Here is a 13,274-nt window from a genome sequence, read left to right on the forward strand (position 1 = left end):
TAAAATAATTGTATATATTGCTATGACGTGAAAATGATACACCTCTGTTGATTGATAAAACCCTGGTTTCTGAGATTCACGGAATTGCATCGGAGAGTCAGTTCGTACAAATTTCGTTATTGCGACAGTCGAAGAACTGCGTTGTGTTACACTTTTGAACAATATCATATATATATAATAGAGAATATATAATAGAGAATTATTAAATTGTTATTATTATAATGAAAACTTTATATAACTAAGTTTTTCGTATGTGTCAGGGGAAAATTTCGTTAACTTTGTATTTTGTTTAAAGAAAAGGGTATAGGTACCTGAATTTTAATCTTACACTACAAATGTAACGATTGTAATCTACTGCACTGTGACTAGTACTGATGTGGTAGTGTATTATAGAGTTCCTCTGATATTTGACAACACGTGATACGATTCCATGCTACGTACACGATTATAATAATTATTTATTTATATAAACATTAATAATTCATCAAATCTATAGTAATGGACTTTTCAGAAAACTTATTGGCAGATTTTGAAAAAGCTGGTAATTATTATAGAACTCCAACTCCTCTGATATTTGACAACACGTAATGAGATTACATAGCTATTGTGCAAAAGTAGGTAGGTATTTAAATTCTGCATAGACAGTGCAATTAATATCTCTGTTAATTGATGAAGTCCTGGTGTAGAACTTTCACGGCAACGCATCGATGTTTATAACGCATATAAAGCTGTTTGTTGCTCTTCCTTCCTTCTCTGATAATCAATAAATACGTATTATGAAATATTGGTATATGACGTGAAAGTGCAGCGTACACCTCTGTCGATTGATGAAACCCTAGTTTCATCTCACGCAAAAGTATCGGAAACTCAGTTCGTCCATTTCGTTATTGCGACAGTCGAAGAGCCAAATACTCTGCGTTGTACTTACACCATTTAAACAATATCTTGTATATATTACATGTAATTATCTTACATTAAAATGAATTTGTCATACTATACATAACTTAATTATAAAACAAAGAACCTAAATTTAATTTGAGATTTTGAATTGAAAAAACGAGACTTTCTCTACTTGTTTATTTTGTCTTTTTTAAGTACAAATCATGAAGAAAGTGGTGTATGTGTATGAAATTGATATCTGCTAATCCGATTAAAATAAAAAAGATGCTTGTATAATTATTAAGAAAACGTGTTAAATTTTTGAGAAAACTTTAAATGTTTTTATCTTTGAACTTAGATGAAAGGTCGCAATGTATATAATAGCCTATGGCTTGTGTTTTAGGTATAGGTCTCTATAATTATATAATCATACTTTATTTTCCACTCGTTATTTTGCTACTCTTTCCATGTGCAACATTTGTGTTACTTAAGATATACGATAAATGTGTTGATGATAATATATTCAGATTCATATTACATAGGTATTTAGTTTCACTTTCAGTTCTACTTTTGTTTTCTACTCATTATTTGTATTTTACTAGATGTATCAAATATCTATCGTCTGGTAGGTAATATCGTGTCACAGAAATGCAATGACGTGAAAATGCATAACTTTGTTCATTTCATAAATTCCTGGTACTAAACTATCATAAAATTGCATAGGCTCAGCTGCCTTTAGGTAATCTCTATTAATGTTAAATTAAAAATGTGGGCGATCTCGATTTTTCAGTACATTCTTTATTTTAGAGGTTATTTTAACAGTTGAATTAATACATCCGGAGATAAAATTGTAAATTTTATTGAGGTTTGTCATTGTCATCTCAGTATAGTAGAAGAAAAATTATCGTTGCTTAGTAAAGCTTGTTTACTAGAAAATAAAATTTTACATCTTTACTTTTCTATGTGTCTCTAAGATAGTAGCAGAGCTGATTGGTAAAAATTACAATCAATACATGCAAATTTTTATTAAGTTATATTATTTTCAACACACTTGCTGGTAAAGTGGGTTATAAATGCAAACAGTGTAGTTATATTCCATAACCACACTATTATTTTATTACATTTCGAACTGTCCGCCGTGCGATGCCATTCTGTAGGGCGCTGCACGCCGATTAAACAAAGTAAAACGGCGGGAAGTAAAAGTGTACATCACAGTTAAAATGAACAAAATATAATATAATGATTTTTTATTCTGTTTCTCCACAAGTTTGGTTGTAAAACGTCTCTTTGCAGAGTTCACCCAGTGTTTCCCTTCCCATGGACTTTCAGCTAGTTAGCAAGTTTGCAATTCAAACTATGCATAGAAAATATATCGATAACGACACGTTAAACTTTTACTTTCAGTATGCTTTGTTTCCTACCACCATTTCAGCTGTGAAAGTGCATCGAATCTAATCGCATCGAACATCTGTTATTTTATGATATCCTGGTGCTGGATGTTCATGGAATTGCATCGGTGTATAGTGTTTGGATTTTTGTATTTCGGAATAATGTATTTTATTTAAATGTTCTGCATTTGGAACCAAAAATAGTACACGAAAATTAAGTATAATGTGATGATATATCGTATAAAATTATGTCTTATTTGGTTTTATTATCATAATATTTATTATTTTTATGTTAAAACACTTTCTTTAACACTCACTTTGTGCTCGGAAAGGGTTATGTCATCAGTTTGATGACATTTGAACACTGTATGTAAGTACTTACAATAGATTGAAATTATATTTCTTATTTGTGTTTACCCCTTTTCAATGGTCTTTCAACAAGTTTGTTATTAAACTATATAAAAAGTTAATAATACTACATTTAGTTTACACTACATACTAACTTTTACTTTAAATATGCTTTATTTCGTAGTTTTTACCTTTCAACAAACGCCGCTAACGACTCAGCTGCATATAACTATTTTACGAGTAAGTGTATGTTATCAGAAAGTACACCGCAGACATCTGTAATTTTATGAAATCCTGATACCGAAATTCACGATATTGCATCGGTTCATAAAAAAAAAATATAGGAAAAATTCGTAACACAAAAGTTAGAGTACACTACGTAGCGTCATATACAAACTTTTACATTCATTATGCTTCATTCATCCTATCGATTCAGCTGCATGTGAGTAGAAAGTGCATTGCAGACGTCTGTTATTTTATGAAGTCCTGATGCTCGATGTCCACAGAATTGCGTCTGTGCATAGCACGGTCTATACCGTTAAAAATTTTGTGTATATTTTAAATAGTAATTTTATAATTATGTCTTAATTAACTTCACTACTTTCTTCCCGATTAAAATGTAGTTATGTTTAAAAAAAGGATGATGGATGAGACAATTAAAATGTAGCATCATAAATGTTTCTATAAATTCCAAATTTCCACATTTATAAACGGCGATTGAAAAATTTATTCAACATTTGGGAATTTGGTTTTATAATGTATCTTGTAAATCGCCTATAATTGCGGCGGTTTTCGTAATTGTTTTCATTTACAAAAAATATTGAATAGAATAAGTCGGTACTTGTAACGCTGCAAACTATAACATACTTACAACAATATTTATTAGGCACCACATACAAAAAAGGAAAAAAAAATCTTTTCATTCTTTGATATAACATTAAATAGTTCAACATCATGCTACAACCAATAGGAATGGAGCATCTATAAAGAATTTTGCAAAAACGTATAAATATGATGAAATGATTATGGATCTTTACGAGAAATGCTCATGTAATATTTAATGAAATAGCAAAACTTGAAGTTGCAAGTGTTTGTGTTGTAGCTATTAAACAATTGATAAAAATATATAGAGTCTATATTTTCTAAATACATTTTACGTCATCTACTTGTCTGTATAGTGAGAAGAATCGAATCCGCGACCATTAGAAGTAAGGCAGCATTATAATTTTTAAACATCACAAGTGAAGTACTTGATCCAACTTTAACTATCCTACTAATATTATGAACACAATAGTTGTACTAATATTTCTTTATTATCTTCCCCCATTTGTCTTCTCTCATCAATATCAAGTATAAGTCGAAGGAAATTACACAGAGCAATTATTGAAGAGCTATGATAGTCTACGACTTATATAAAATATGCGTAATATATATATATATCATAAGTCATAATTTTGAAATGGAATGGTCTATAATGGAATGGTCGAATAACTTAATTGATATCGTATTTCTTTCAATTTCAATATCTCTTTATACAACTAATTGAGTACGTTTTGGCTATAGCGGTGTCGAAAGTAATTTCTTATAATACTAAATCTGTTTTCTTCCTTCTTTGTTCCGTACTTGAACACCTAAGATAAGGGTTAATCCCCGAGAGATTTATAAATCTTCATTGTATCTAACAAATAAACATCTTAGAGAAACGTAACTAACATGCATTTTACCTGAAAGTGCATCGCGTATCTCTGTTATTTGATGTAATCCTGGTGCTACCTTTTACGAAACTAAAGATATATAGCATATATAAATTTAGAAAGACTAGCACATGTATGTACACGTAAGATTAGCACATGTACACGTACAATCTGTTCTGCATTTCTCTGTATTGTGATGTAATCCTAGTTCCATAGGTACAGGGCAAAGTATTGGTACTTCTTCTAAATCATCTCGGGTTTAGATTCCTCGCATGATGCCATCAATGTTTGTACGATTATTTGTGTCTGTCTGGATTCTATGGTTATTATGTATGTATATTATATTGTATTGTATATTGAATAAATGTATGCGTATCTGTTATCTTACCCCTTAACTTAAGTTCCGCTTATTTTGAGATTAGATGGCGCTGAGAGAATTATTAAATTGTTATTATTATCATGAAAAGTTTATATAACTAATATTAAGTAAGTTTTTTGTGTGTGCCATGGTATACTTTTCGTTAACTTTGTGTTTTGTTTAAAGAAAAGGCTATAGATACTTTAACTTTAATGTTACACTACAAATATAGCGATTGTAATCAACTGCACTGATATGGCGGTGTATAATAAAGTTCCTCTGATATTTGACAACACGTGATACGAGTCCATGCTACATACACTATTATAATAATTATTTATTTATATAAGCACTAATAATTCATCAAATCTATAGTAATGGACTTTTCAGAAAACTTATTGCCAGATTTTGAAAAGGTGGTAATTATTAAGGAACTCGAACTTCTTTGATAGTTGACAACACGTAATAGGATTCCATGCTACACAACACGTGATGACTACGCACTATAGAACTCCAACTCTGATATTTGACAGCACGTGATTGTATACTATACTACACTACAAGTGATGAGATTACATAACTCTTCTGTAAAAGTAGGTAGGTGTTTAAATTCTGCATAGACAGTGCAATTAATATCTCTGTTAAATGATGAAGTCCTGTTTTGACTTTCACGGAAATGCATCGGTCTCAATAGCGCATATTTTTTACACCTTATCGTTCACGTATGACCGCCGTATATATAAGTTACTTAATATAATACACTTTCAGTAAGCTGTCTCTTGCTGTTCCTTCCTTGTCTGTTAATCAATATGTATTATAAGATATTGGTATATATTGCTATGACGTGAAAGTGCAGCGTACACCTCTGTTGATTGATGAAACCCTGGTTTCAGAGACACGCTGAAATGCATCGGAAACTCAGTTCGATTCCAGTTCGTTATTTAATTTGTGATTTACAAATTAAAAAAAGAGATTTACTTCTCTACTTGTTTGTGTGGAGATTATACCACACTTAAATCAATTTGAGTCATTTTTAATAATCGTAATAATAAGATTGCTGACTTTAATTGGACAATTCAATCTACTTTCTTCATGATTTATACTTATGAAACTTCTTTATGAAACAACTACGTTATACATTGTAATATCAATTCGATGCGGTTTTTTTAAGGCGTCTGTGTAATACAGCTTATAATCTGATATCTGGCAATCCGATTGAAATAAAAACATTAAATGTATTAACTTTTATTTTATGTATGTACCGGAACAATTGTGTTCGTAACTTACATTTTAATCGTTAATTAAATATGTCACTAATATAATAGTTATTAATATTGAAGTAAGCACTCAGGAATGAGTGATTATTATTTTAATGTATAAAAATAACCCATAAACATAATCAACGGAAACCTTCGTAGACCCTCCCCCACTCTGGTATTTAAAAACATATGGTGAGTTTCCTAATTTTCTGAGTAGATAACATCCTCTTCATCGACGTAGGATAATATCTAGAATCTGTTCTAGAATATTATTGGATGTTAATATCTACTTTCTACATAACTTGTACTTAAAAACAGCTATGTCAAAGTATGCATTTATAAAAATGCCAATTACGCTCAATACTTCATCAATTGGAAGCAATTATTGTTAAAGCATCTTTTCCCGCTGTTATGTACTTAACATAACAGCTAATACTATGACATTTATGAATCTGATATCTGCTAACCTCAAGCGGCGCATTAAATTTTTGAGAAAACATTTAGTATTTTTAATATCTGACTCAGTTGAAAGGCTCCAGTGTACATCACACACACACAATCGCATTGAGTTGTGGTTTATAGGTCTGTATAAATATATATTCATTCTTTATTTTCCATTCACAAGTTTTGTGTTATTTAAGGTAATGGAAATATATATTGATGTATTTAAAGTTTCACTTTCAGTTCTACTTTTGTTTTCTACTTATTATTTGCATTTTCATAGATATATCAAATATCTATCGTTTAGGTAGTATCGTGTTGCAGAAATGCAATGTCGTGGAAGTGCATACCTTTGTTATTTCATAAATTTATGTAACCTCTAATATTAATATTAAATTCCTCGTTTTTTCGGCACATTCTTTATTCTTAAGGGTATTGTTAGTTTATTTTAACAGTTGACTACAAATACCGGTGATATTATTGTAGATTTCATTCAGTTTTGTGATCTCAAGATACAGAAAATAAAAATTATTGTTACTTATTAAAGCTTGTTTACTAGAAAATAAAATTTTATTAAAATATAATTTTGGGGTTGTTCAAGTTACTGTATATGTTTTGTATATAAGTTTAAGATTTTTAGATTTCGAGATTACAAACCGCAATGCTGCCCATATTGCGGTTTGTAACCTCGAAATCTATTAGAGAAACAAGTAATTATTTCACTAATAGATTTCTTCTGATATTTGAAAACACGAGGTTGTTTTAAATGGACTTTCAGCTAGTTTGTTATTTAAACTATATAAAAAGTTGATAATACTGTATTCAGTTTACACTACATAGTATATATTTTTACTTTCAATGTGCTTTGTGTCGTCGCTGTTACCTGTCAATAAGCGCCGCTAACGATTCAGCTGCAAGTAACATGTAGTATGTTAACAGAAAGTGCATTGCAGACATCTGTTATTTTATGAAATCCTGATCCCGATATTTCCACCATTGCATCTGTGATAGCGTACTTTTTTATTTGTATTTTATTATGGTCCTTATTTGAATGATTAAGATATGTTATTTATTTTACTAACTAGTATTAAAATATAATACTCTTACTATATATTATTATCACAAACACTACTTTCTTCCCGATTAAAACTATTTATTTTTTACTTGGAAAAAGACGTCTTCCTGCCACGTGAGATACAAATGTAATTTTCTAATAGTTTCAAATATTATCGATCTGTGTATTAAAACACGAAGCAAAAATTTTGTACACCTTTTTACAAAAACTGTATGTCTGAGAACTAGTCTAGTTCTGAGTCTAAGAACTTGAAATGTCGTACACTTATGCCAATCATATATTTCTGTGTGTTCTTAAAAACAATGACTTAATTTTGTTTGTAGAACTAAAGTTATTTATATATATTGAATAAAATGTATAGTGTATTAGCTATAACATAAGCTCTGCTTAGTTTGGGAATAGATGGAGTTGTGTGAATTGTCCAGAGTTACTACCTATTATTATTGTAGGTATTACTAACTCAGCTTTATGTATGTGTCACGGGATAATTTCGTTAATATTGAGTTTTGTTTAAAGAATAGGCTGTAGGTGGCTACTCACGTGTTAATAGTACATTACAAATGTAACGATTATTTATTTATGTAAGCATTGATATTGGATACACTAGAAAAATTATACAAATACATAGATTTTTTTGTAATTATATACATATTATACATACAAAACACCCAGACCGATAGAAACAATAGTACTCATGAATCCAATGTTTGTACCGAGGGAGGAATCGAACCCGCAACCATCGGACGCAAAGAACACCAAAGTCATCAAATAATAAATCTCCTTTACAACTCAACATTTGAACACGTGATGAAAGCATGAGATAGCTATACTGTGAAAGTAGTTACAGACAGTGCAATTCATATCTCTGTTAATTGATGAAGTCCTGGTGTAAAACATTCATGGAATGCATCGATGTCTATAGCGCCTGTAATGCAACCACCGGATATCGTTTTATCGATCAAATCAAATAAAAAAGTGAAATAATCACCATTTTACATTAAAGTAATATATATGTATGCCTTTTAATTTGATCTAATCCTGGTGTAAGAGATTCCAGGAAACCCATCAGTGTGTCACCATTTTTGTTAAGAGTGGTGGTTTATATGTATTTCCGCATTCCATGTACCCCATTCCATGGACTTTCAGCTATTCACCTAGTTTGAATTCAAACTACAATAGAGAAAAAACATTGATAATACAATATTTAGGTAACGCTACGGAACAATATATTGAACTTTTTACTTTGTTTTACTATCGTTTCATCACTGTAAGTGCATTTAGGACGTCTGTTATATGCTGAACCTGCAGGGAATTGCACGGTGTTTAGGATTTTCAAATATATATTATATAATTCTAAAATAAATACAATATTTTAATATATATGGTCTTTCTTGACCTTGTTACTTAAAATAGTAGATGAATATTAAGAATGACGTGGTATCATAGATATCTTATTTTTTTCTTTTCATAATATTTTATTATTAACATAAAAATATTTTCTTCTTGATAAAACTGGGAAAACGTTATAAACATAGTGTAGTCTCAATTACTTCACTGTACATAGGTACTTACAGTAGCTTAGGACTATATTTATTTTCTTGATGGTGTTTGTACCTTTTCAACGAACTTTCAGCTAGTTTGTCAATTAAACTATGTAACGAGTAGATAATAGGTACTATATTTAGTTTATACTAAATGTATGACAGGGATGAATGGAAGAGAAAATGTTTTGTCACAACTGAAAAACGTCGTACGACATACGTGCATGCTTTACACAGTCGGCTCTATTACGCCTTCGCCTACGGCTCCTGCAGATATTCCACCTAGTGTGTAGCAACAAAACACGCTTATATCGTAAGATTATTTACTACTTTTATTTTATATTGTGAGCACTATTAATATAAATTCTACTTTCTTCCCGATTAAAATCTACTAATTGGAAAAACTTCTGGTTATGATATCAAATCTATGGACTCATATATGTATATACTGTATATAGTAGATAGCGTAAGATTATAATTATAGATTTTGTGCTAACAGTGGCGGTTTCCATGTATTAATTTGCAGTATTTAAAGCTTTCCATGGACTTTCAGCTTAGTTTTTAATGAAATGAAATGAAATGAAAGAATGAAATAATTTATTTGCGAAATATTGGTACAGTATTATAATTAATATGATGTTACATGAAATTGATTGATCAGCAATATTTACCATACAGGCATGCAAATTACGTGAAGGTGTTTGTGTTACTTAAATATTCTTGGACACTGTAAAAATTACCAAGTGACAGCCAATTCTTTAGTTTGCGTTTGAATAACGTATGAGACCCCAGTTCTTTAATCTCTCTTGGAAGATTGTTATACACTTTGATTGCCATACAGTATACATTTCTCTTATGTAAGTCTAATCGACACATTTGTGTGTGTAGTCTATCATTAGGTCTCGTTACTCGCAGTGTTGTGTCTGTTAATTTCTTAAAATAGTCAGGATGTTCCCTTACAAATATACAAATGTCTTTAATATACATACATGGCAATGGAAGAATGTTTAATTTTTTAAAAAGAGATTAATTCCAACTACGTTGTGTTATCGACTCTTTCTATACCTATGTATAGGAAGAGTCGATAACACAATATGTAGTTAACACTACGTAACAACAAACTTAAATATTACTTTCAGTGTGCTTTGCTTCGTACCATCAGATATATTGCGGATGTCTGTTGTTGTATGAAATATTGTTGCTGGATGTTCACGAAATTGCATCGGTGCATAGATCTATTTTTAAAAATCCCTAACCACCCGTTAAGGATTTTAATTTTAAATATTATATTTGAATTTATATCACCATATTCTCATTCTTGAACTTGCACATTAAAATAGCACATGAATATTTTTTTTTATTTATTATTACCTTAAAATAATTCTTTCATGATTAGAACTCACTTTTTTCTTGGAAAAGGTAATAACGTCTTCACATAGTCTCAATTTATAAAGTGTAAGTACGTACTTAGAGTAGTTTATGATTCTATTTCGTTTCTTAACAGTGTTTAGTTGGATTTTCATTAAGTTTGTCATTCAAAATTTATAGAAAAAGGTCGTAACACAAAAGTCTAACTTTACACTACACTACGCAGCGTCATACAGGTACAAACTTTTACTTTCATTATGCTTCATTCATCCTATCGATTCAGCTGCATGTTAGTTGAAAGTGCATTGCAGACGTCTGTAATTTTATGAAGTCCTGGTGCTCGATGTCCACAGAATTGCGTCTGTGCATAGTGTCGTCTATGACAATACAAATTTTGTCTATATTTTATTCAGTAATTGTATTATTATGCCTTAATTAACTTAAACACCACTTAATTCCCGATTAAAACGTACTGATGTTTGGAAAAATGATGGTAAATTAAAGTACGGTTATGAAATTTGGCATCAGCATTTTTGATAGAGAAGCCTACTCAAACTTGTTGTTTACTTAAATATTAAATTTAATCTAGATTCATAATTGGCTATTGAAAAATTCATTCATGCGAATTTAGTTTGAATTCTATGCTACACTACACGTGATCAGATTACATAGCTATTCTGTAAAGGTAGGTCAGCATCTGCTTCTTCCTTATCCCATTTATTTGGGGTCGGCGTAATATGTTTTTCTCTTCCATTCATCCCTGTTCGCAATCATTGCGTTATTTACTTCCTTTCTTACCATATCATCTTTCACACAGCCCATCCATCTCTTTTTCGGCCTTCCTCTGCCCTTATAACCATCCACATTCATATGTAACACCTTCCTTAAAATATTATCCCCATTCCTACGCATTACATGTCCATACCATGATGGACTATTACTCTTCAACCTCTCTGACACCGGTGCCACTTTCATACTTCCCCTAATGTATTCATTCTTTATCTTATCCATTCTTGTCACACCGCCCATCCACCTCAACATTCTGCAAAGGTAGGTAGGGGTTTATAATTTAAATTCTGCATAGAAAGTGCAATTAATATCTCTGTTAATTGATGATATCCTGGTGTGACTTGCACGGAAATGCATCGATTTAGCGCATATTACTAATTATACCTAGATAGATAAAGTAATTCCTACGTATGACTGTACATATAAAGTAACACTTTCAGAAAGCTGTCTGTTGCTCTTCCATCCTTCTTTGATAATCAATAAATACGTATTATAAAATATTGGTATATATTGCTATGACGTGAAAATGATACACCTCTGTTGTTTGATAAAACCCTGGTTTCAGAGATTCACGGAATTGCATCGGAAAGTCATTTCGTTATTGCGACAGTCGAAGAACCACGCTATAACTGCGTTGTTACACTTTTGAACAATATCTTTATATATTACATGTATCTTACATTAATGAATTGTCTTAATTAATGAATTTGCCATACTATATATACATAACTTAATTATACTACAAAGAACCTAAATTTAATTTGATAGTTACAATTGAGAGAATGAGACTTTCTCTACCTGTTTGTTTTGTTATTTTTAAGTACAAATCATGAAGAAAGTAGTGTATGTGTATGAATTTGATATCTGCTAATCCGATTAAAATAAAAAACATACTTGTTTAATTATTGAGAAAACGCATTAATTTTTTTAAGAAAACTTTAAATATTTTTAACTTCGAACTGAGATGAAAGGTCGCAATGTATATAATAGCAATCAATGGTTTGTGGTTTAGGTATAATCATTTTTTATTTTCCATTCACAACATTTGTGTTATTTAAGATATACGAAAAATACGTGGATGATAATATATTCAGATCCATATTACATAGGTACTTAAAGTTTAAATTTTCAGGTCGACTTTTGTTTTCATTAATTAATTATTGACTAATTATTTTGTTGCATTTTACTAGATGTATCAAATATCTATCGTTTGGTAGGTAATATAGTGTCGCAGAAATGCAATGACTTGAAAATGCATAACTTTGTTCATTTCATAAATTCCTGGTACTAAACTATCATAAAATTGCATAGGCTCAGCTGCCTTTAGGTAACCTATATTATTAATATTATATTAAACATGCCTTCTTTTTTCTCGATTTTCCGGTACATTCTTTATGTTCAAAGGCATTTTGAGGTTATTTTAACAGTTTATTTAAAACAACCGGATATAAAATTTCTTGGTTTGTAATCTTAGTAAAGAAAAATTATTGTTGCGTAGTTAAAAGTTGTTTACTTGACAAAAAAAATTTACGTAATTTTTTTTCTTTTCTTTGTGTTTCCAAGATGGTAGCAGAGCGGTAAAAATAACAATCGATACATGCAAATCCTCTTCAAAATGATTTCTTATTTCCTCTTCAAGATGAGTTAACCATGGATAAATTGTATATTTAAACAGGAAAGGAGAAATTTGTTAAGGACTTGGGGTTGTCCAAGTAATTGTATATGTTTTGTATATAAGATTAAGTCGGGAAGTAACAGTGTATATCATAGTTCAAACTAAACAAAATATAATATAATGATTTTTTACTAGGTTACTCCATAAATTTCTTGAAAAATGTCTCTTTGCAAAGTTCACCCAGTGTTTCCGTTTCCATGGATTTTCAGCTATTTAGCAAGTTTGCAATTCAAACTAGGCGTAGAAAAAATATCGATAACGATTGAACTTTTACTTTGAGTATGCTGTGTTTCCTATCACCCTTTCAGCTGTGAATGTGCATCGCGAACGTCTGTTATTTTATGAAATCCTGGTGCTGGATGTTCCCGGAATTGCATCGGTGCACAGTGTTTAGGGATTTTTGTATTACATAAGGAATATATTCTATATGAATTTTCCGCATTTTTAACCTAAAATAGT

The sequence above is a fragment of the Achroia grisella genome, unplaced genomic scaffold (genome assembly GCF_030625045.1).
Source record: "Achroia grisella isolate CSIRO2021 unplaced genomic scaffold, CSIRO_AGI_Agris_v1 utg874, whole genome shotgun sequence".
In the NCBI taxonomy this organism is placed as follows: domain Eukaryota; kingdom Metazoa; phylum Arthropoda; class Insecta; order Lepidoptera; family Pyralidae; genus Achroia; species Achroia grisella.